The sequence below is a fragment of the Astatotilapia calliptera genome, chromosome 1 (assembly GCF_900246225.1).
Source record: "Astatotilapia calliptera chromosome 1, fAstCal1.2, whole genome shotgun sequence".
In the NCBI taxonomy this organism is placed as follows: Eukaryota; Metazoa; Chordata; class Actinopteri; order Cichliformes; family Cichlidae; genus Astatotilapia; species Astatotilapia calliptera.
The window spans coordinates 28,030,403-28,057,173 of record NC_039302.1 but is presented as its reverse complement, the minus strand read 5'-3'; the positions used below and the strand labels follow the sequence as shown (position 1 = coordinate 28,057,173).

Here is a 26,771-nt window from a genome sequence, read left to right as displayed (position 1 = left end):
CCACCTTTTGTTTTATTAATGAGATTCTGTGTTTATCCTGACTTTGTTGTGGGAGCCCAGTGTCAACAGAGGTCTAATGTCCTTATTACCTTGTCCAGGAGGACTGTAATAGCTGTGCCTAAAAATGTAACGATATGGCCAAAAAAAGCAAAACTCGGCCTAATCCTCATTTTTTACCTTAAGCCAAGTTTTCTCCTCTTCCAGATAACACAACTGCTAGTTCTCCTCTGTTAGTTCCTGCACCTACAACCTGCTGTTGTTTAATATCAACTGCATAGCTTCTGGAGTTGGGTGGTGTTTAACTGATTACATTTATTTTACTCTTGTAGAAATTGCAGAAATATGAATTACTATCATAACTGTCTTTGGTGTGGCTGCAAGTAGATGAAGCTTTTGTGCAGATATATAAAGTATATGTTGCCAGATTTACTATAGCTTTTCTAAAATTGCTGTGTGTGTGTGTGTCCAAAATCTTACCTCCTCTGGCCTCCTTTCTGAGATAGCAGCCAATAAATATGTCACTCTGAGACCAAGGCATGGCTCTGAGGGAAATCTCAGATCTCTCTCAAATCAGCCGTTAGAAAGAGAGAGACAGAGGTCAGCGAATTCGCAGTTGTTTTCTGTGCATCCCCCACTTACCTACAACCATCTGCCCCACAGCCCAGCCCACTTAACCAAACTAAAAGCCTTTAGGAGAAGGAGTGGGTCTACAGTAGTAGGGGTCAAGCTGTGGCCTCTCCTCCTGTACTGTCAAGAGTGCTTTACTTTAAATCCACCTGAGGGATGTCTACACATTCGTATCTATGACATTATCTTCATACAAAATGGGCACTTTAAAATTGTATGATGAGCAGAATTTCCATAATAGAAATATTCAATTCAATTCAGTTTTATTTATAAAGCGCCAAATCACAACAACAGTTGCCTCAAGGCGCTTTATATTGCACAGTAGATCATACAGTAATAGTTACAAAGATAAACCCAACAATCATATGACCCCCTATGAGCAAGCCCTTCTGGCGCGTTAAAAAAGAAATATATGTTTATTGTTCCTTTAAAGGTTCTGTAGTATATTTAGTAACATTTCAGTAAAGGCAGTCCATTCTTTCCAGATTTGCCTGAAAATACAAATACTTACAGAAAAATGCTGTTTTTAAGGGCAAAAATAAATTATTGAGAAATTTAAGTGTGCCAGCATAGAAGTGCAAAATATATATATATATATATATATATATATATATATATATCAAGTCTTTAATTACATTAAGGTTTAAAAGGGGTGTTGCTAAAACTTCCTCTTTTTCTTTTACACTATTATTTATGGAATTCTAACTTGTATTAACACCTGCTCCAACTTTGGTGTGTTAAACTCCAGTGTTACTTAGTACTAATTAGCAGCTATGTGCTTTCCAGAGTTAGCTGGTGACTTGGTACTTTAACTGCAAATATATCCAAATATTGTAATTTCTGGCTCCACAAAGTCATCACCATTCACAATAAATTGGTGATGCCCCAAATTTATTTATTAATATATTGCCTTGTGCTTGGTTAGTGAAGTTCTGTTATGTTCCTTGAGCTGAGCATTTTAGCTCTTTATTGCTGTTTGGATAACTGGATGGGATAAGTGAGTGGTTGATCTTATTAAGAGGCACAATGCATGCTCGTATGATCAACGACAAGATAGACAGCACCCCACCCCCTCAAACGCATTCCCTGCTTTATTCTTTTCTACTATAATAGGAGCCATATAAACATCATTTTAGAATGATTACATTTTGAAACAAGCAATTGAGACCAAAAACTCATCAGGGAAGGGTCTAAGGTCAAAGGAACTGAGAGTGTTTTTCTGTAAATCTTTATCTATAAATCATTATCAAACAAAGCAGGTTAATGCCACTTCTATTTACTTAAGTTTTCCTACCCAGAAGTGGTCTATTTTAGTTTATTAGTGGTCTATGACCTAATATTTTTCTATTAACTTAAAATATTAGAGTGCATCTTTAAGTGAACAAAAGCAAAAAGTGAAGGACATTTTTGTTTTTGACTCTATAATAAAGTCTGGAAGGATTTTGAGTCCATGCATGTGTTTACTGATAGAGTTTTCTGTCTATTCTGGTCTTTAGGTGCTTGGCATGAACAAACTGGTACTTATATAAAACATTGCATTCCATTGATTATAGCTGTTTACCGGTTGGAATTAGTGAAAGATTTAAAAAAAAGCATAACTGATGTGTTGGTTCTCTCTTGGTAAACACCAATTACTGGCTCTAGCTTTTGTTTGATTACAGTCAACTAAGGTTTGATTGCAGACATAGCTTTGTTTACCACCTAATATTTGCATGACGAGGTAATCAAATTTCATAACAGAGGAGTATAGAAATGCCTCAGACAGGCCTTATTATTTTTTCATTTCATGTGATTTTTCTAAGCTTTGATTACAGAGAATTGATGGTACTTTGGTTGCTCTTAAGTCTCCTGTCAAATGCCACAAGGTTTCTAAAATTCCAATCTGCGAGTGGGATATTGGGCCATGTGGGTCATGACAAATGCACCCTTCTGAAACACTGAAATAGCAGCACATATGTCTCACACAGCTTCCACTGTATTGTAGCTTGTATGGCTCACATCCAGTTCTGTCAGCCCATGCGACTCAAATGCATTGCCTTTATTTTCCACTGTTTTGATTTGGTTCCATCTGTTACCACTCAGTGAGGGGCTTAAGATATTATTTGACACCCAAGCTTGAGGAAACATGCAGGCTGCAGACCTTCGTAAAATGCTGTAAGTTTGTCTTCGAAACACGAGTAGCTGAAATGCAGGAAATCTAACAATATGTGTCATCATTACATGTTAGTACTGGCATGCAGACCTGCTGTATAATGGCTTAGGATGATCAAGGGGCTCTTTCAAGATAACAAACTGTAATACTTCACAAACAAGATAATTACAAGTGTTTGACTGAAACCATTGATGAGTTGGACATGAAGTTCAGAATGCCAAGAGAGGACATAGGTTCACTTTGTAAACTTATCTGTGAGTGGGTATGGGGACAATACTTGCAATCTGTTCATCTCTTCTTACCATGCTGGTGGGAACGTAATTACTGTTGATGATACAAATAAAATGTGCCACTTATGGACTTCTGTGTCACAATAGCGTCCAATCAGACAGGATAATGTGCAGTGTTATTTTAGAGGGATTTTCACCACACTCTGCTGAAGTTTGTTTGAAGTAAACATCTGGCCTTTTTCATTGATCAGGTTTTTTGTGAAACCTGCGTCATTTCTCAAAGTCCCATTTCAGTGCAAGAAGTCTGTCAAAATCCATTTTATACATGCAAAAATTTAGCACTAAAGAGTAATATTATGGGTTTTTTTATTTTTACAAAAGTGAGTTGTGGATGACTGTATCAAATACCCCCAAAGGCCCAGAACTAAAGTGAGAGCTGTTGTAAATGTGTTAAACCGAGAGAACCTCGTAAAGTAAAACTAAGCTGGGAGTGGGATGACTTTTACTAGTGTGTTTAGAATCTAAGGGCTTTAAGTCCTCAAGAATTAGGAGGGAAATTTTCGTTTGACAGCCGAGGAATGCTCTTGGCCTCTCGTGTGTTCCATGTGTTAGCTCTACTGTGAAATGATACAGCAAAATCAAAACAGTGTCCTTACTGTGAAAGCACAATTTGGGTTTCTGTAATCAGGTTTTTCTCTCAACAGCTCTCAAAATATGTGCCGACAAACAGAAGAGGGGCCACTAAATGGGGACACTGGCAGGGAGTGTAATGCACGATGAAGATTTTAAAAAGGAGTAAGTATCAACTTAAGTGTTTCCTCCTTTCATGTCATATTCTTATTGGTCGTGTAGCTAAGGTACTGTTTTGCCAAATGATGAAGGGTGAAGTGTATGGACCGCTGTGAAAGGATGATATTCTTTTTTCCCCCTCCGTGAGTTTACGCTGGATCTCTACCACATATAATCTTCTCTCTGATTTCATTACCAGTCTTTAGCGCATCTGTTTAGTGATATCAGTGCTGGAGTTTACTCGCCATACACGTTTGAGAAGTTGACTCTGATTTTGAATAAGATGTGTACTGTTCTAATTAGCATCACGCAGAAACCGACTAATGGAAAACTTGAATTGACAAATTTGAATTGACATTGCTTTTATAATTTGAGATTACGGGTTTTAATAAAACACCCTATTCATGCCTCATTTCCACTCATCACCAGCTGCTGGGTCAATTGAATAATTAAGAATTTAATTAAACTTCAGTTTGGATCCCTATTTTCTAACACAGTCAAGTCTTGTAGTCTAAGCATAAGTAGCAGAGATCAAATAGGGAAGGGATGATGTGCCAAGCAAGAATTTAGTGATGTGAGCTCTATCATGCACTAAAATGGAAAGGTCTGAAGTGGCTTATCTATTTGATCTCTGAATCCTCTGGTTCCACTCCACAGAGTGGGGCTGTTATTTTTCTGCTTGCCCATATTATACTTCAGATTTCAGTGCAACCCTCTATGTATGCAGCATTTCAGTCTGTATTATCCCTCTGGACTGCTCCTCTCATCATTGCCAGCATGTAATACAATACTTTCTATTGACTTCTTGGGAAGCAGCTCTCGCAGTGAATTGACTGTGTTGCTGTGACCTAAAGTAGGCTAATTTTACTCAATGGTGCATGAGTAAATGTTAAGTGAAGCTACTTTCGATATGATAATATTGCATCAGTATGTATCACCATATACCAAGGCACTTTTTTATCATTTGCTGTTTTTCCAGTATTGACTGTCTTTGGGTAGGCATAGTATTGCTTTACAAAGACCCACAGAGTCCTTGTAAAGCGCTGAGTATTTAGTCGTAATAGTACAGCATGTTCTCCCAAAGTTCTGTGGTATATATATTTATGCATTATCATCAGTAAAGTGCATAGTAATTTTTTGTTTTCAAATAACTCGGAAGAGTCTAATTTAGCAAAATACTGAAAATGTAAAGTATTGGACTTCAGGTTTATGGAGGACTGATATTTAAGATAAACCTAGCAAACTGATAGATCAGCATTTCAGCACCTGAACTGCTGAGGGCAGCACTGCTATAAATCACTATTTTCCATCAACACAGGACTGCTTCAAAAGAGCTAATCATCATTATTTTTAATTCAGTAAAAGGCTATTATGAAGTTAAACATATATAGAGCCAAGCATTACCTTATGCTTGGCTCTATATATGCTTAACTTCATACAGCTTTAGGCTTTAAAAATCTCAAGTATTTGTTTAAAATGTAATTAAAAGGTTTCGCAAACATAAAATGTGTGAAAATGGTGTTAATGATTTTAGCGTAACGTAAGAAATAGTTCTATTTTTTATTTTTTGTAACAATGTCACTGCAACAAAAAAATAAACAAAAAATGTACTATCAAAATAGTGGACACAAAAAAATCTAGTTCTTATGGGCCTGCATTAAAAAAAACTTTTAAGTGCACGTTATTTCCAACCAAATCCAATTAACATGCAGCAGAGAATGAAGTAAGGGAACTTTTAATCAACTGTAATTGCACTGTCGCTTTCAACTTAATGTCAGTAGTGGGTCCTATTGGTGCAAAGTAACAACATACTCTTCAGACACACACACACATACACACACACACAAACAAGTACGTATGCATAAAGCCTTTCTGATTTACTGCTTTGTACACATTGTGCTGATACTGAAAATCACACTATGCATCACAGCACCTGATGAATAGACCCAGTGTAAAGTTATAGTTGGGTTGTAACCCTATGATATATGCAGGTTGCAAAGCTGCATGAAGACTGCTTACGAATAAAGTAGTATTTCTGGGGCCGATGTAAAACTGTATAAAAGTGCTTATAACCACACTCTGTCAGTAACTCCACGGGCTCAGTGACTGTAACCTGTGGAATATCCTCTTTATTCAAAAGTTTTTCAAAACCTTTTGAGTGTTTTATACAAGACTTACTGAAGAAATTATTATGAGCAAATTATCCTGTAACTGTATCTGTAAGAAAAGAAAAATAACAAGGGCATGCATCAGTAGATTTTGGTGTTATTTATAAGGCACTTAGACAGGATGGCTGCCTTCATCCTCTGTATGCATTCTCTAGGTTCTGCAAAAACAATTAAAAATAAAAACAGGGACTACACTAGTTTCTTATTCATTTTTTAACATTTTTTAGTCTTTTCAAATGATACATAAAGACCAAAGTCTTAGGACCAAATTTTAAAGCTGTTCCCCCAGGCTTTAACTATAAGATTTAGAAATAGCGGTGCAGTGCACACTATAGGTTATCATTAAATTTTCTTATCAGTAGCGGGTATACCGCCCTGTATGTAACTTCTCTCATCAGGCTTACATATCTGAGTCATGGATACACACACACACTTGCATGCTTTTTAAACTGCAAGTCCTCACCTCATCCTTATCTTTACATGAAAATCATTTTAAAGCAACTACAATATTGGCTTTATTTTCGCAAGTTTCTCCTCCACTGTATTACTGCCCTGCAGATCCCTAGATACCCCCATTTCCTTTTTAAACATTATTTTATTGATCTTTATTGCTAGTACCCTGAGTGATATAAACAGAAGGTTTGAATGTTTGTGTATCAGTTGGATATGAATAAGAATGATCCTAAAACCCATAAAGCAAAGCTAGAATATAATGAAATAACAAAATCAAAGAACCAAAAACACAAAACACTGGGTCAACGACCCAGGGACCCTAACAATTTTTAAGCTCCATAGATGTTCGGGCAACTCACTAGCTGGTTGTATTGTTTCATTTTCACTCATATGTATTCAACCTTGCAGTTATAGTTAGCTGTGATTTGGGCCTTGTTGGAAAAACTTCAGTTCAGCTGTCTTGAAAAAGAAACACATGTCAAAAAGAACATTTAAAAAGTGTAGCTAGATGTGCATTTCAATGTAATTTGTTATGTTTTTCATGGAACAATAGTTGTACCTCTTGTATTGTTGTAGATGGCATCATACTGTAGCAATACAGTGCAATAAATGTTTTCCTCATATTTTTCAGAGTGCACCCAGCAACTGACAAGTTGACCTTGAATGTATAATGCAGTAGATGAAGCAGTTATTCTAGACAAAGCTGGTTACAACAAAATTCACAACCTTAAACCTAAGAATATGCCGAGATTGTTATCTTTAAGCGTTCTGTCCTAAATCCTGGAAAAGATTGAAGTTATTAGGGGAAAAGTATCTAAAATCCTTTTATTCAGATGTCTAAAGGTAAGGGCAAATATGTGACCACAGTGGGGTTTTTTGCCAGTTAGGAATAATTCCCTACTCTAAGACGGTAGATAAATACGGGTTTATTTTATTCATCTGCTGGAAGCTGGAAGTCAGAAAACAAGCTGAAATAACACATATCACAACCCATTTCTTTGCGATTAGCCATGCTTCTCAGCCACTAAAGGGATTTAAGACACGATAATAAAGATAAAAAGGAAACATTAATGATTTTGTTATGTTAATTAAAGGCAAGAGGATTAGCAACAACACAGGAGCCTTGTAAAGAAATAAACAGACAGGGACTCTGACATTTTTCCAAAAACATTTATAATAATAAATGAATTTGGTCCATGCTGTGATCAAACAAATTGTATGGGAATGGGGGGGGGGGGGGTAAAACATGAAAAAATTAAATAAATAAATAACACTTCTCACTTGTCTTGAGGGGCAGTTAGAGTTTGAATTCTGTGGTGTGTAAAAGTGTAGCATTAGTAGTGTGCACTGCTGGTCAAAAGTCAGCAGCTACTGAGATAAGTTGTTAATTTGTAAAGAAAAACATTGATTTTAATAAAAATTAAGAAATTGATGAGAAATGTTATAAATTACAGTTAATGATTAATAATAAATAATATTGCCCTGTCTATACAGAAAACATTCAGATACTCGCTTTCTGTAACCACTTTTTTTTAATGTTTAAAGATATTGTTAAAGACTTTCTTATACATCTGAAAACTGTTGTAATGCAATATTTTAATGCAATAGATTTGGCTGTTTAGGTATCTGGAGCATCAGACTATGTGGATTCTGAAAATGATCCAAAAAGATCTAAATCTAAATATTGTTGGATTCATAATTACACCAGTCTCTGCATTCCCAATATACACATCTTAAACCTTGGGAGAACTTAAGACAGAACAAATGAAGATACAGAGTTCTTAATGCCATCTGTCAAGCATGGCAGATACTTTTTATTGGTTGTAAAAATGAAGATTTCTACAGGATAAAATTAATTTTGATCAAGGAAGGCCATCATTCCAATTTGCTGTGTCAAAGCCTTTGGATGTCACTTTACTGGAGGCAATTTCCTTCTACAATGACCCACATCTCACATCTCCATACTCTGCTGTAAACTGTTAAGACAAACTGCTAACAGCTTGTATTTTGTCTATAATGGTGTGGCCAAAGCAGTCACCAAATCACAGTCCTAATGTTGTCCCTCTTGTGGGAAGAGCTTGATCGTATGATATGCAAAAAAAATGGCAATGAAACCAACTTTCATTGCCAGGAAGCTTTTGAAGGAAACATGGGGGAAATGTCTTCATTTACTTTAAACAACTGACAGAAAATAGTCTTCAAGGCTGGCATATGTGCCGGTACAATAGCTATGTGCAGCTTGCTGTTCTTGCACAGTGCCAGGTGGCTATAGAGGGAATCTTTGGGGATGTGACTGTTGTCCATGTGGTGGACATGACTAAGCCAGCATCTGTGTTGCCTGAGCAGCCTGTACAGGCTGGTGTGGGACAGAGCCCGAGATGCAATGGAGGCAGTAGAAATGGAAGGTGTTGAGCCTGGTGCCACCATTCAATAGTGTGCTGATGTTGCAAGTGCAGTAGACTTTCATCAGAGAACCATCATAAGAGTACCCATATGGAAAAGATATATATAAATCTTATAAAGTTTGTATCTGTCTTGTGTGAAACTTGTATGAAAAGCATGTAAGAGTGAAAACAGATATAAGATCCCTTGAAAAATTATATAATGAAACGTGTATGTTTTGGATACTTACTAAAACAATGTATGAAAGTAATGAGAAAGTGGCCACTTTCATGAGTAAATCATGTAAGCCTTATATGATTTATATGGCCACTTTCATGAGTAATCACATATAAGTTTTTACTATTTCTTTTCCATATGGGTATGCACAGGGAGAACATGCAAAGTTGACTAAGAAGCTCTAGCTGGAGCTTTCCTGTTGTGAGGTGATCCATGCATCCATATGCCACGCTCACCCCTGTATATGAAGAACGATATTAATACTACTCAACTGATTATTTTTGTTTTTAGCATCATTGCAGTATGAAAATATACAATAAAATTTAGTGAAATGCACTGAACAGCAAAATTAAATGTAACGTGTGCTAACATTTATCTTTAAGTAGGTGTAGAGCAGACATTTTGACTTGTGATATTAATTAATGTACTTGTTTTTTATCTATATACACTGTCAAGTGTCTTCTTTGAAAAATGTAGTCTGTTGAAGCTTTCTTTATTCGCTTACCCAATTCCATTTTGCAATCAATGGTGCCCTTGTTTATTCATAATTTCAGCGCACCCTTTCCTTTACTGCAGTGCACTTTTTCTCTTCCATAAAAGCTCAGAGCCATCGCTTTTTACCTTATCCACCGGATGTTCTTTTCTGAATTTACTGACTGCTTGAAATGTACACCACCCCCTGATGATATCTCTTATACTAATATGACTGATCTCAAATTGTCTGAAGATCTTTTTAACTCCTTTGGAAGACTCATAGTACCCAAAGTATTTGTTATGCAAGGCCTCAGAGAACTTGGAGAACACTATACAGTGGAAAACAGAACCACAGACACTTTTAGAGGTTTAAATAAAAAAAAGTTCTACTTGACTCTCCTGAGATTCTTAACAGTCTCAACTAATCTCAAACACCTCATTCAACTTTTATGTTTTCTTTTTCATTTAATTACTCATTGTTTGTTATTTAAAAGATGGAAATAAATACAATTATAAATTGCTGTCATTAGATTAAGAATATTAAGTTCATAGATATTTTTTTGTTTCCAAGATGATTATCTGGAAAAAAACAAACATGAAATGCATTTTTGTGAAACAATAACTGTATGTATCTGTGCATTGCTAATATATATTTTTTTGTAATATATCAATTCCTAAAGCACTTTCTGGATGGATGCAAACTGCATTTCATTGCCTCGTAGAGCAGGGCGATATGGCCAAAAATATTTATCACGATATATATTTGAAAATTTGCGATAACGATATAACTGACGATATAATTGATGCGAGACAAAATACAACTCCACAACATTACTAGCGCAAAAAGACAACCTTCCATTTATTTTCACTTAAACAAGAAGCTGGTTTTTATGTACATTAAAGCTTTATAAAAATGTAACAGTGCAAATGCAAATTCCTTGCTGAAAGTTTAACCAAAAGGCATTTCCAGTAGAAATGGGCTGACATATCCTGAGCATAACCATGTATAATATCCACTGAAGTTAAAAAGAGGTGCTTTGCAACATTAAAATGCAGTGTGCAGTATGTATTTTTTGGACCATAAGGTGCACGGGATTATAAGGCACATTAAGCGAAACAAAGCAGTCAGATAAATCAAACTTTATTAAACTCATTCTTCTTGCTTCCTCCACTTCTGTACCATTGATTTATTAATGTTGAATTCTCTGGCAGCTGCTCTATTCCCATGTTGTTGCAGTATATTAATGACTAACCTTGTATTGTGGATGGATTATCTCAGTTGTTCTCCTGACTGAAGTTTGGTGTTTACAGCATCCTGCCATGCGATTGCATTTGTCTCTAACCATGAGGAACCTTCACGTTAACTTTTATAAGTGGAAAAGTGTTAGTGTTCGTCCTCCAGCTTCACTGTTTATGTTATGCTAACATAGCTGTGTCGCTAGCGATCACGTAGCACATCATACCAGCTAGCCCAACTTCAGTAACCCTACAAACGTCACTGCTGTTTAGTTTCCTGTCTTCATTTATGTTGGAAGTGATAGCAGAGCTGTACGTTTGAATTTTTTCAGAAATCTCTCAGTCAGAACATGCAATATCATGCTTAGGTAACTAGCGAAACTAGCGAGCTAACTTCCGCTAGCTTGCTGCTAACTTCTAACTCCGTTAAATGTAATAAATTTTGTTTTCATGGATGCCTGGAAGTTAAACTTCATAGTTACACCTGGTAAAGCAGCAATGCTGATCGTTTTATTAAAGATGAAAGAATTTAGACAGTTTTTAACTCTCAGTGATGCTGCAGTGTTGTTTGACCTGAAATATACGGAGTTTTAGACCCAGATTACTCCCAGATTTAAGAGCATCTTAGTCCGACAATAACGACGGCCGCTTGCATGTTCTGCAAAAAAATGTGCTTTGTCGTGTATCTGACGGACAAACACCAAACCAGTTCCACATCACTGAAGTTGCACAATTTTTACAAACCAATTCTGGTTCATCTGTTTCACTCAACAATCGGCCATGTGTGTATGAAAACAAAGGCACTGCGCATGCGCGTTTTACTCATACTCTATCGCGATATTTCATTTTCCTATCGTTGCCTAACATTATACCGGTATTACCGTGAACGGTATAATATGGCCCAGCCCTATTGCCTCGTACTTGTGACATATGCAATTACAATAAATAAAGTTGAATTCTTAATGTTGCATTAAGGAAAACCAATAGTTTGCTTAATTTATTCAATAGAAGTAGTGTAATTTGTTTGTTTTCAAGTGTCAAAGAGGAAACTGCAGTCCCCGATCACATATAGTTTGGGACTCTGAAACAAATTATGTTCATTAAGTAAGAAAATGATTACAACCCATTAGTGAGGCTGCTAATCAGCCCACTACTGTAACCTGCAGCTGTGCCTGCCTGTCTGAGCTGCTCTTTGCTCTTTGCCATTCAAACCGTTTCCCCATTCAGGTTTATACATACACCATTTCTACTGTGGAAAAATATAGCACTGTCAACACTATATATGTTTCATTATTTATGTTTGTGTCCTGGACGTCGTACTGAGAAGATTATTGGTATTAATATATTTATCCCATATTTATCCCTGTGACCTGCTATGTATACAGTGTAATCTCCTATAAAATTTAAATATGACTGTCCACAGACATTTAAACATTTTAATGCAATAAAACTTCAGCAATACTCTGCTGTTTAAAAAAAAAAAAGGCATACCAACATTCTTCTTCTTCTTACCCCTCTACTTTTGGAAATGAACACCTTTAACACCTAGAGCACGCAAACTAAACATAATTATCATAACTACCTGAGATTGCTCTCACAGTGCTCTCCTTTTTAAAATTCAGATTTGCAGCTGTGGCAAATGTGTTATTTTTTCCTTGTAATTTGTGACATCATTTTTTAAATATAATTTCACTTTTTTAAGTGTTATTAAAGGTAAATAATAGTTTAAAAACTTTGTTGATTTGACCTTTAACAGCTTTGTATTTATATAGAAGGTCAGTATTTGTTTGAACCAGTCTGTTGAGGGTAGGGCTGGGCCATATCATACCGTTCAGGGTAATACTGGTATAATGTTGGGCAACGATAAGAAAATGAAATATCGTGATAGAATATGGGTAAAACGTGCATGCGCAGTGCCTTTGTTTTCATACACACATGGCGGAAAAAGCATGGCGGCAACGGAGAATGAAAAGGGCGAAAACGGATCGTTGAATTAAACGGATGAACCAGAATTGGTTTGTAAAAATGCTGCAACTTCAGCGGTTCACTGGTTTAGCTTTTGTCCATCAGATACACAACAAAGCACTATTTCTGGTATCGCATGCTAGCGGACCGTCGTTATTACCGTGTTTTTGGGAAAATACGGCACATTTAAAATCAATCCTTTGATTTTTCTGAAAATCGACAGTAGCCCTTATAATCCCGTGTGCCTTATGTATGAATTCTGGTTGTGTTTACTGACCTCGAAACAACTTTATGTGGTACACGGCGCTCGAAAATCTGTCACATTTTAGTACGACTTTGCTACGCTACGAACCCGCACCGCTTGATGGATTGTCGGAGCATTACGGCTATCGTAGGCAGGAGCCTCGCGGAGTGATACGTACTGTACAGTACGTACGTAATATTATGGCTCCGGTAATATTATGTTGAAGCACGTGCTTCAACATAATATTACTATGTTGTATGTGTATAACCTCTTTTTTTTAAGTTTTGTGGATATTATACATGGTTATGCTGAGGATGTGTCGGCCAATTTCCACTGGAAATGCCTTTTGGTTAAACTGTCATCAAGGAATTTGCATTTGCACTGTTAATTTTTTATATAACTTTAATGCACATAAAAAACAGCTGCTTGTTTAAGTGAAAATACATTGATGGTTTTTTTTCTTTTTTGCACTAATAAAGTTTTGGAGTTCTAAAGTATTTTGTCTAGTGTCAATTATATCGTCAGTTATATCGTTATCGCAAATTTTCAAATGTATATGGTGATAAATATTTTTGGCCATATCGCCCTGCTCTATTTGAGGGTAATTTAACCCTGCTGTTGTTAAGAGCAGAGATGGGCAGTAATGCGTTACTGTAATCCGATTACTTTTTTCAAGTAACGAGTAAAGTAAGGGATTACTATTGCTAAAAAGGTAATGCGATTACTGTTACTTTCCCGTAAGCATGCCGCATTACTGCGTTACTAAAACCGTGATTTTTTTTTTTTTTTGCGAGAGCGTCTCATGACAATGACGTGTGTTTTATGTGCATCTATTTAAAAGAGTGAGTAAACACAAAAAACTATTTTATTTTATATGCTGGAATATGCAGAAAATAGGTTTAAATGTTAAACAAATTTCTTCCGGTCAGAGAATGTTGCATATAATTTAATGTTTGCTTGATGCATAAAGTTACAAGATTGTTTTAAAACTTTTTCATTTGATTACATTTTGTATGATGGATTATGCAGAAAAAAATAGAATTGGGCTAAAAGATCTATTGCTTTATTACCTATTCAGGTTGTAAATCATTTTTTTAAAAGTAACTAAGTAACTAATAACTTTTTGAAAATAAGTAATCGATAAAGTAACGGGATTACTTTTTTTTGGGGGGGGGGGGGGAGTAATCAGTAATTAGTTACTGATTACTTTTTTCAAGTAACTTGACCAGCACTGGTTAAGAGACATGTCAAAAAGGGTTTGATAGATTCAGTGAAGTATGGGAATCCTGGTTCATGGTTATGTTTACTCACACACCGGAAATGCACGGTCAGCATTAATGTTGTTCATTGTGCTTTTCCTGTCTGCCATGAGAAAGAGGTCTATTAGGTGTTTAAAGGTTAACGATGAGTATAGCGCCATAGATGCTTTTGTGGACACACCACCTGCTGTACACTGTTCGTCATGGTCACTGATTTGTAGACAAATGTCATGGAGAGCTGTGGACAAATGGAAAACCTAGTTGCTGAAAAATTACAGGTAGTGTGAAATGTATGAATCATACATGAATGTATGATTGGCTCACAGATTATCTCAATGTCTGAGGGGTTAATAATTTATGGTCTAAGTTAAAAGTTATATATACACTGATTATTTTTATGTATTTATTTATTTTTCATTTCCTAACATAATGAAACTGCCTGGCTTGCATGGTCTTTACCGAGGTTACCAAGTTTTGCTTCTGGGTGGATAAGGTAAAAATCACATATGAACGGTTCTGCTCTATGGAATATTTTATAACCTTTATCAGTATTCTAAATGTGTGCACATAATTTGTAAATCTCCTATTTTTAGAGATGGCTGTGAAGATGTGGGCTTTTAATTATTTAGCTGCTAAAGCTTATTATCAGGGCTGTTTAATGGGGTATTAAAGTATTAGTCTGTTCTTTAAGAAAAATAATATTTTGTCCTGCTCCTGAAAACATTTTTTTGTAAATCTTAACAGAACCATTATTGAAGTTATATTTCCACCTGGGCAGTGGGTGGCTCTCGCCATTTAAATTATTTTAATTTCCCAACCATTCGAATGTCACGAATATGGTCTTCAGCTTTGGGATTGGCTGCCTGCAACAGCTAGCACAAGCTGGTAGTCTGTGTGCCATAGCTGATTGTGCCCGGGCTCCCACTCCTTTTTTTATTCTCCTTTTCATATTGAGGAAAACTGTTTCTACATTATACAACTTCCCTCTAGCAGCCTTCTATTGAGGAAATGCAAGCTGATCTCCAGTGCTATCAGAAGCAGGTGTTTGGATCTGCAGGAAAGGACTACCTTGGTGTGTTCATCTCATCAGAGAGCAGGACTTGCTTAATGACAGACTGGCTGAGAAGAAACAAAATGACTTTATCTAGTGAGGTAGGGAGCTGTGAAGAGGGCGTGGGATAGGGAAGGTGGCTAGTGGTATGACACTTCAGGGAGCACACCCCATCCCGGACATGCCCATAAAATGTATGAAAAATGATTAGGCTGTGACTAATTACCCGTTTAGTGTCGTCGAAAGTTGTTAAACAGACCATTGCCTTTTAATACCTAAAGTAAGGAATGGGATTAATTAAGCAGAAATGTATTCTTCTACTCTGCCAAGTCTCTTTCTCACAGTCTGTAAAAACACTATGTGATGGGGTTTGCACCTCAGGGAAATAGCTGGTAATGGCCTGAGAAAGGGATCTCCTTTTCTCAATTCAGTACTTTTTTTTGGGTGACTGAATGAATGAATAAGTGCATGAGCAGCTGCCTCTATAAAATGGAGGGCATAGGGAAAAAAATTAAGTTTCTAAGGCATAGGATTTATGACTGCACAACTGTTCCCCTCAAATCTATGACTACTGAATAAAAAATCCATAATGGCTTATAATGTATTATATCATAATATACAGTGTACTAGACATATAAATGATTAGGGCACTGAAATAATACAAATTGTTTAAAAAAAACAACAGCAAAATAAAACAAAACAGTGTGCTGTTATAATATAATAATACACATGGGGTCCTTCTGCATTATTTTAAGGTCCTTACCTCACAATATAAAGTGCTTCGAGGCCACTGTTGTTTTGATTTACATACATAAATAAAATTGAGTTGAACTGAACCTGTCTAGTCACATGACGGCCACGTACTGTCACATGAGTGAGTGGTATTCACGCTTCATACCAACAGCAAGCATTTCATAATCACAGCACTAGATGCACCATCACCCCTATTTTAGGGTGAATTATGAAACACTACAGATGCTTGTTTAAAATGCTTTAAGACCTAAATAGTGTTTGAACTTGAGGCTACTAGGGTTCTCAGTTATTTATACTGTTTGAATGATATAGCCTAAAAAGGTTATTTAACCTCCTAAGACCCAAACTCTTCCACGGCATGCATTTTTAATTTCTCTTTGATTATTGGGCACATTAGGGCCCGATGAATGTAAAAACAAAGAATTACCAGATTTTTTTTTTTTTTGCCTGATTTTTTTTGTTTCTAAGAGAAATGAGAGCAACATATAAGGATATTCGTTTGAAATTGCGATAGAACAGTAGCATTATAATGTCCTTGTAAGTGGATATCAGGCCCTTGTAGAGCAAAATTGAGTATTGTGGTCTAAATAACCCAGAATGTGATGTCCACATATGTGGACGCCAGGTCCTAGGAGGTTAAACACACACATATGTACACAAGACCATATTGTATGGTGTAACCTCTGTGTACTTTATCAATTTATAAATTCAACTAAAAGAATTGTAAAGAAATAAGCTACATATGTTTCCTTAAGATGCTCTGATCACCAAGAGCCCAGTTAGTGAGTTACCTGTCAGTCTGGATGAGTTCATGTTATTTACACCTTATTTGTGGCTTAAAGGTTAGTGTGACAGTTAAGTGTTGCACTAAATTAATGTAACTCTACCCACTATAATGCTAATTGTAACAAAACTGTGGGAAATGTTCTTACCGTATGGTAAAGAATTATCCAGCCTACCATAATCTATAATGGAATCTGTAGTGGAAATAAGAAGATCAATATCAGCTGAACAGGTGAAAAAAGTATGAAGGTACAATACTTGACACCTTTTTAAAACTACTTTAAAAACTTCTTTGGAGTTTTTAAAGTAGTTTATGTTTTATTTTTTGTTTATTTGTTTGTTTTGAAATGTCTAAAACAGCTGCTAGCAAAGAAAAAAAAAAGAGTTCAGCTTTCACTGCTCTTTTTCAAAACTTTTACTATAAGTCAGAGCAGTGGGAATATATTTTCCCCTAAAGATTTCTATCAAATAAATTGATAACGAGTAGAGTATCTAGATGTTCAAGGTCTGTATTGGCTAACCGCGTTAACACTGAAGTATGCCAGTATGTGTGTAAGAAACAAAATCAAGATGAGTGTTGTGTGTGTATCATACTGTGAATAATTTGTCTGCCCCTCATTAAAAGTTAGCAGCTACCACATTCATTATTTGACAGTTTCTCATACAGTGCCTGGAGCATTGTGTTTTTAATTGCAATACTAATAGGCCAATGGCTGTGACAAACATGATGTGGTGCAACATTATCAACACAATCGGCTGTCATATAAATCCTGTAATTAATGAAAGTTGTTGCTTTTAAAAGTCATGTAACATAAAAAGTACAAATTTTGGTAAGTGTTGTTTCCCAGAATAGCTACATATTTAGCATGTAAAGTTTAGTGGCTGTAATCTGCTTTGTATGAGGAAAGATATTATGCACTCGGTGGCATAGCTGAGTTCGATTTTGATCTAGTTCTCCATTGTTATTGGTTCAGTTTTTGTTTGTATGAAAATGAGCTGTAGCTGGATGCGCCTTAAATTTCTTGTTCAGGAGTATGTCTTCCTGTGCCTATTATGATGACAACATAAGTTATAGCTATATATAGTATACAGTTTAATGTTTGCTTGACGATAATTCAGTGTGGAGTGAATTACCAGTTAAACAGCGCTTCTATTCCATCCTGTGCATATTAAGACAACATAACATTGATCTGGTACAGGTGTTGATTAAACTCTCCACACAAGAGCAAAACTCATTTGATAGCTGTTTGCTATTTGGAAGTTTTCAGCTATCAATGAAACAGTATAATAAGGTCCATAAGCATTTGGACATCTACAGACTGTACGCCACCACATTGACTTTTAAATGCTGTTTCATCACATATTGACTGTTTAAAATCCAGTGTAGTCATGTACAGAGGCAACATTACCATTCAGACTAGAACTTTTGTCTTCATGGAAGACTTTTCTTATGCACACTTGCTGAGCTGTAGTATTGGGGGTAGAAATCTTTGACAGTTATTACTGCACAACTGACTATTTAGTTAATTAAGCTTATAGTTGAAACTGATTAGCTAAGGAGCTGTATTGAAGTGATTTATTATAGTGCAATGCACGTATTCAACTGTGAATGGTATGGACAAGATAACAGGACTCATGGAACAGAAAAAAAGACCTCTGAACCGGTTTTGGAGTAAATTAGGGTCAATGTAAAACTATTTGTTAGCACCAGCATTTGCATATCATATCTGGCCAGGCCACTTATGCCCTATGTATTGCAGTAGGAAGTGTAGTAGTTCCTTCAGTAGTCTCAGGATGCTTATTATGTCAGGATTTGTGCTACAAAAGTTGCGATACTCAGCAGGAATTGCATAATAACAACACATTTCAGATCAGGAGACTCTGTAAATCAGATTCTTCAATTAATGTTAAACCACCTTGGATGAAGCTGGAACACAAATTAGGCTATACTAGCCAAGGGATCATCAAATAAGGCTTTATCTTGTTCATCTATAGCAACGAGTGAACATACGTGAACTAATATCAGCTGAGCAGTGCATAAAACCAATCAGTATCTTAGCTTTTACTTTTTCTCTTTACTCTTATTTATTTATTTATTTATTGCCACTATATACCCTGGTGAAATGTCATTTAGATATGAATGTATGAAAAATATAGATAGTGCTCAAACTTACAGAGCACCCACTACTAGCGTATGCAAAAAGGTATTCATAATTCGTACATTTCCCTTGGGAATAAGATGTTGATACAGCTAGCTTTTTATAGCTCTGTGCAAGGTGGTAAATTCAGTCTGGAGACAGCAGAGATAAGTCTGTCAGCTGCAAGATTTACATTTTACATGCTCTTAATGTCCTGGTTTGACTGCAAGGATGCCAGAAACTCTTGCCAGATTGCCAAACACCAGGCCAGAAAAGGGCCCACACAGCTACTTTACAGCTGGCCTTCTAGGCTTTATAGTCCATGGTGATGCACTGAGGACACAAGCAAAAGAGAACATTGATTGGCCAGCTGGACAAGGCCAAGATGCCATAACTTCAAACTTCCGACTGATTGATTTTTATCCAAGTTGCATTACAAGCCTATTGCTTCCTTAGGATCAATTTTAACAGAAAAGCAGTAGATCTTTGTTTATAATGCAGCTTGGCAGGTCACCAGTTGTGCTACATCACTTATTCCGCTTTATTTAACATTTTTTTTTAAATGTATAAAATTTAAATTATTTAATAATTTCAAATTAGTATCTATAAAGAGGGCCAGATGTATTTTCAACATAACAAATTTTTGTATTGATTTTGACTCTGTACATTAGCAATCATACAATCAGGTTTGATTGAAATGCAGACTTTGCTCTTTAATTCAGCAGGTTTAACTAAAGATTTGCATTAACTGCTTTGGAATTGGAGCCATTTTACAAGGCTCAAAAATAATAGGACATTTGACTGACAAGCAATTTTATGGCCAGGTGAATCATATTCTATTATAATTCAGAGTTCATTCTAAGTTTTGAACTTGCACATGGTAGCTGTTGACTGGAATTCTGAAAATGACATCCAAAAAAGATGCTAATGCAAGTGATCGCAAGTGGTTGTCACTGGTCTAAAATTAAAATGAAACCTATCAGAGCTATAGCAAAAACATTAGGATTGGTTAAATCAGTTAAGAGAGGGAATGCACTCGTCAGCTTATTAACAACAACATACCCGAAAGAGCGCAGGAGACAGCTAAAATGGATTGCAGAATTCTGTCCTTGGTCAAGAAAAATCCTTCTCGAAATCTAGTCAAGACAAAAAAAATTATCAAGAAGATACGCGTTTCATTGTCACAGTCTGCAATCAAGAGAAGCCTTCATTTATGTAAGTGCAAAGGGTTTACAAGTTGCAAACCACTGGTTAGACTCGAGAACAGGAAGGGCAGATTAGACTTTGCTAAGAGGGGATCTTTGTACAGATGAAACCAAGATCAACTTGTACCCAAATGATATGGATAGAAAAGTATGAAGAAACTGAAAGGGTTAGAGTTTGGAACAGTTTGTGATCTGAAGTACAACCTCATAACATAAAACCTCGTCATTAAACATGGGGGAGGCAATGTTATGGCATGTATTGCTGCCACTGGAACCGGCTCAGTGGTGTTTATTGATAATGTAACTTACTGATAGAAGTAGCAGGATGAACTGGAATTCTGAATATGACATCCAAAAAACATGCTAATGCAAATGATTGCAAGTGGTTATCAATTAAAATGAAACTTATCAGAGCTATAGCAAAAACATTAGGACTGGCTAAATCAGCAATCTGATGATGTGACTTGCTGATAGAAGTAGCCCGATGAATGCTAAGACCCATCCAATTTTACAGCTCAAGAAACGTTGGTAAAAACATTTTTACTGTTTTGTGTGTTTTATTCACCTTTGTAATCTAACAGTAACTAGTTTTTTTGTCCAGTAAATATAACAATAATTGCATGGTATTATAAGAGTAGTAATGAGCTTTAATGAGTTATGACTGTAAAGTATGGCAGGCCAACAAAATAATTGGCTAAGCCTAAAAAAAAATCAAAAAAAAAAATCTGTGTGCTTAATTATGGACTAAACTTACACGAAAGCACTGAAGTTGTAATTAATTTTGTTTATTCCTTCAGTTTCCTTCTAGCACCTTATTTAATAAAATCCCTCAGCTATTAATCTTTTGACATACCTCTGAGCTACTTTGTGCACTCATGGTGGCTCACTGACAAACCAAGCCTGACATTTGACTAATTGCAGTCATTTCAGAGTGATCACTGCTATAATGTATTGGAAATGCACAGCAGCGTAACACAACATGCAGGCACTTCTCTCTGTCTGGTGACCCACTTTATAGTTTGAGTAAAGGGGAAGCTGTTAAAATGCTAAAAGATTCTTCTCATTAAGTACAGTTGTAATTATTGCAATCAGAGCCTTTTTACAAGGTCCACTCTCATTTTTGCAAACAGAATGCAGGAATCAGTCTATGGTACATGGTCGTGTAGCACAGCTGAACTGTAGCTTTCTCCCCCTCCCTTCTGCTCCACAATGGAACAGCAAAAGAATGACTCTTACCTGTCCTTGCCACCTTTAAAATATCTGCGTTTTTGATGAAGACCTCAGTTAGAGCCTCCTGGGCTAGAGCGGAGAGCTCATTACAGCCAGAGGAGTGGAGGATAGCGGAGAGAATGAACAGAGGGACATAATTGCGTGTGTTAGTGTGAGAGAGAAGGAGAGAGAGTATAGGGTGTGGACTGTGGAGAAAGTACTAAATATGAGAGACTGGGAAAGCCCTTTGTAAGGTGAAATAAGGGGCACTTGGGGACTTGCCGTATACATTGCACCTGTCTTATCATCATTTGACTCTTATTTGTTGGTCTTGCAGTGCTAAACTGTCAGCAATTCCCTGCCTTCTTGGCCTTTACCTGTAAGATCTCATGGAAATGCTGACAGACTGCCAAACCAGAGCTGTCTAGAAAAGGCTGCTGCTGCTTTTACTTGACTTCCATGCGCTGTCAGAATTAGATCTATATGCACAGACCTGCACTTAGGTAGTATTTCAGACTGACACTCAATTAACAATGGATTTCTCTAAATTATTCTTTCCTTCCCGTAGTTTAGTAAGAACTTGGTAATATCTGTTTTGTGTTCATGGGGGTTCCCTGTAACATGCATCTCCCATTCCCGCAGTGTGTCAGTAATGTTTCCTGTAATTATATATTTTTCTGGACCAATTCAATTGTCTCTTGATGTATTCCTCGCTCAGCTGAGCATGTCATTACACACATCATTTGTGTGCAATTTAATGCAGTATGCAACAAGGTTATATTTCTATGGTGGTTCAATTTGAGGGCTCTTAGTTTTTCAGCCACAATCATTTCTCTGTCTTTTTTTTTTTTCTTCTTTCAACTGGCTTTCAAAAAATTGCCTCCGCAATGATTCTGCACTCCTGCCTTGCTCGGTCATGCCACATTTTAAATTCACATTGGAAGATATTCCAATTATCAGTCAGGTAATGTGATGAAAATGGTAACTTTCTGTCTTTAGCCTGGGTGTGCTGATCAATTATTATCAAGTGCATTACATAATGAAATTATATCCATCTGTTTGGTATTTCTCTTTCCCCAGATGGAGCAGTTGTAGGAATGATCATTTTTCGTTGGCTTTTGACTCTGTGCAGTAACAGGAAAACTAAATACACCCTTTAAGCTTCAATCCGGTTGTTCAGTGATGACGCGACGAATCCTACTTCCGGGTCTAAAGTAGTCTGCGTTTAATATGGCTTTTGTGTTGTTAACATGTTTAATGTTATGTATTTTCTTCTATTTGATCTCAAAAAGCTCCTAAAACAGTCAGTGATCACTGTTGACCTCCCTCGGCTTTTATTACCGCTAATCATTTATTTAAGCTCAGTTTTTAAAACCTTAGGATGTAACTACAGCCCAGCCCATGCAGCAATATATGAATGACTAACCTTGTATTATGGATGGATTATCTCAGTTGTTCTCCTGGCTGAAGTTTGGTCCTTTTACAGCATCCTGCCATGCGATTACATTTGTTCCTGACCACCGAGAACACTCACGTTAACTTTTATCGAGTGGAAAAAAAGTTAGCTTGTTTATATTATGCTAACATAGCTGTGTCGCTAGCGGTCACGTAGCACATCATTATACACCAGCTAGCCCAACTTCAGTAACCCTACAAACGTCACTGCTGTTTAGTTTTCTGTCTTCATTTATGTTGGAAGTGATAGCAGAGCTGTACGTTTTAATTTGTTTCCAAAACGCTGCAGTCAGGACATGCTATATTGTATTTAGATAGAAGCTAGCGAGCTAACTTCCTGCTAACTTCTAACTCTGTTAAATGTCATAAATTCCATTTTCATGGATGCCTGGATGTTAAACTCAATTGTTACACCTGGTAGAGCAGAACGCTGATCATTTTATTAAAGATGAAAGACTTTAGACAGTTTTTCAACTCTCAGTAATGCCACAGTGATCGTTTGATATATGGACCTGCAGCGGAGTTTAGACCCAGACACGGCTAGTGACGTCAGACTGAACAACCGGATAGGAATTAGGAGGTTAAGTAGCTGCCAGATACTGTTAATTAAATGCACTTGATTTAGTCTTTAATAACTGACTAAACACATTTAAAATATGTGTGTCTGTTATAAAAGCAGTTTAATTGTCTGGACTATTCAGGTGGGGAAAAAGCCTTTTCTCTGGAAAACTGAACGATAACTTCAGTTTTCAAAGTTGCATTTGAACAAACCACAAAACTTTAGGAATTACTAACGGTGGGTATGCACAACTCTATGCGTAAATTGTCTGCACGAGTGTTTCACAGAAAAATGTGTTTTTAAATATTTTTGCGTAATTATGCTTAATTTTGCTTTTTGGTCATCATTTACAGTTTTGCAAGGAATCATAACACGCAAAATGCTCAGAATTACAATAAAAAATGCACGTAGGGAAAACAAAATACTAAACGGAAAGGAGTAGGCTTTAACCTCCCTCTGTCCATTTTTATCCGCTTATCCGGGACCAGGTTGTGAGGGCAGCAGCATAAGCACAGAAGCCCAAATGACCCTCTCCCCAGCAACTTCCTGAAGCTTATCTGGTGGAACATCAAACACTTCTCTTTAACGATAAGCTCTCTCTTTACCATCTCTTTATCTTGCTTGACTAGTGTGCAGCATTTACATTGCAGCCTCAGTCAGTTTAAACATATTCTGTTATTCCATATCTCATTTCATTGTATCTTACATGTAAAAATGACTGTCATTGCTAGATGTTGTTATCTATGGTATAATTTTTTGGCTTCATCGCATTGATGCTTGAGAATCTGGATTTTTTTTTTCGTTTTTCTTTTCTTTTTTTTAATTGCATGTAGTTTCTCATGTGGAGCTAACAGAGATAACAGACTACATGACCCTTGTCCTTTACCTATATTCTTCTTTTTCTTTTAGTCTGTTAGTGTTTTTCATATCATCTTTGATTCAATTTTTTAAAACTTGAGATTGAGTGTCTAAGGGGAAATGATATTCAGAACTCCTGTTATTTTTAGTCTGAAAGTTTCTATTTATTCATTTTGTTTTGTTTCCATTCCTGTGGAGATACTTTGGAAACTTGTGCCTCTTCTGACTTCCTCCTTGGACCTCAGACAATATTATTGAATTTTCTACCGCCAGACTGTCTCCTTATTACTTGCCTTAGATGTGCAGTCTTCTTTCTTACAACATCATCACCAGTTTCTCAGCTTTACCAGGAGGTATGCATGTATGCATTTCCTTATATAGAGAAATTGGGTAAGGCCAGCATGCGGATAGTTAGCAAATTGTATGGAAATTCCACAGGTTATTGGTCCCAACAATTCAGATTTGCTAACATACCCATGGTGGTGAGAACAAAATGTCCTCAATGTCCTGTGGACGTGCAAGAGATGTTTGGCTGCACCTCTCTTTCAAAAACCAAACCACAACAGATTAGCAAACATACCTCATTTCAACTGTCAGTAGGTGGAGGGGAGATGATCTTTTGGGCTTGTTTTTCAGCCACAGGGCCTTGGGTGCCTTGCAATCAGTGGGTTGACCATGAACTCCTCTGTATAGCAAAGTATTCTAGAATGAAACATGAGGCCATCTGTCCCACAACTACAACTTAGTCAAATTGGATTGTGCAACAGGAAGATGAGCACAGCACAAAATCTACAACAGAATGGTTAAAAAAAAAAAAAGAGAATCAAGGTGTTGCAGTGGCCCATTAAAAGTCCAGACCTCAACCAAATTGAAATGCCGTGGTGGGATCTAAAGATCTAAAGGGACCGGTACATACTGTAAACAAATGCCCACAAACCTCAGTTAACTGACGCAATGTTGTAACTCCATCCTGTAAAAATAACTGTTGCATTAGACAAGTAATTTTACTTTTTTCCATATCGCAGATGATAAAAGGACAATTTGCCACCCAAAATTAAGAGTGATAGCGGCAATATGTAATTTGATTTCCTGTCAAGTTTGTTTCTAGGGTGCACATTAATATAGTGTTTCCTACCCATAGTCTAGTACAAACTCTAGAATTTATTGGGTATCTTTACTTGATCAAGGCCATATAGTTATCGTCTCTTTGACCTAGAATAATAATTGGGCTCCTTTGACCTTCCATTGTTTTTTATTACATATATATCATCCTGATAAATCATAATGGCATGGTGTATGCAAAAGTGACTCTCATTAACTTTAATTACAGTGTGCCAAGTCATCTGAAGGCACTGTTTCGTCCCAAGAATCACCCAGATCCTCCCTCATGGCCACAGGCCCTGTCCTTCATCACCTGTGAAGGTGTATCTTATCTATTACTCCTGAATGGCTATTCATTAATCATTCCCTGATTCCAATCAGATGGTACTTGATGGTTAACATGGCTTTGTTTGGCCATCCTTCAGATGGTGGTATTGGTTTTTGGTTGACCATGGCACTATAGATCCTGCAGCCTATTGCTACTGGTACTTCTGTGTGCATAAGAGCAGCATTCCCCTATATATGTAGAAAACTGAGCCATGTAACTATGTGCAAACTGTTCGTCAGGAGTGTTGTGTTCTTAGCCTGACTTTGATATCCAAGTGTTTTAAATATTGGTTGGAGACCATAATCCTCTACTCATTGACAAAAAAACTTTCTACTAGTTTGACCAGAAACTGAGATGCAAAATTACCATCCCATCTCTTTGTCAATCACTAGAAGATGCTTGATGTGACTAATTGCCACAAATAGAAAATGGTGTGTGCAATGGAAGGAGATTGCAGGTAAAGAAAAAAAAAAGAGGGAGATACAATAGAAATAGTTTGCTCTTGTGGCAGGATATCAATGGCACAAAGATGAAACAAATCAACCTTAGGTAGCCCCGGCTGTTAGCCAATCCATAGTAATCAGTGAGACTGCATTGAGCTCTCCGCTTCACGGACCCTTACCAATCAGCAGAGAAAACACAGATCTGTCATCTGTTTTCCTGTGCTCACTGATGGAGACAAAGGCCAGTGAGAGTAAAGTGTGGTAATTATTAGGGGTGCAACGATACACAAAATCCACGGTTCGGTTCGGTTCGATACTTTGGTGTCACGGTTTGATGTTTTTTCGATACAAAAAAATGTTCATGCCTTTTTAATTTGTCATTTATTAAAATTATAAATATAGATTTTTAACTTGAAAGTACAGTTTTAAATTTAATGTTGCTGAAACAACAAAATAATAATAATTTTAAAAAATCCATCTGATCGAGAAATCACTCATCTTTGGAAAAGAGAATTTATTACAGAGAAATGGCTCTTTCCAAAATAAAAGCTATACTATCCGCTTCTTCTGGGCTATATTCTCAGCAGCATATTAAACATATCAGGTCCCCATAAGGACAATCATGTGCTAACGGCTGTCTAAATGACTCGGGTAAAGTTTGTAGCATGCATG

At 36.6% G+C, this 26,771-nt stretch overlaps 1 long non-coding RNA gene across 2 annotated transcripts in view; it reads left to right on the top strand.

Moving 5' to 3' along the window:
- The window catches only part of LOC113025262 (uncharacterized), a 64,961-nt gene that overhangs the window by 35,856 nt on the left and 2,334 nt on the right, over window positions 1–26,771 (top strand). Inside the window, exon 2 of one of the 2 annotated variants that reach the window (XR_003272777.1) lies at window positions 3,714–3,804. This is a non-coding gene — a long non-coding RNA (uncharacterized LOC113025262). Of the gene's footprint in view, window positions 1–3,713; window positions 5,144–26,771 lie in introns of those variants that run through there. The other variant, XR_003272778.1, reaches the window with a different exon arrangement.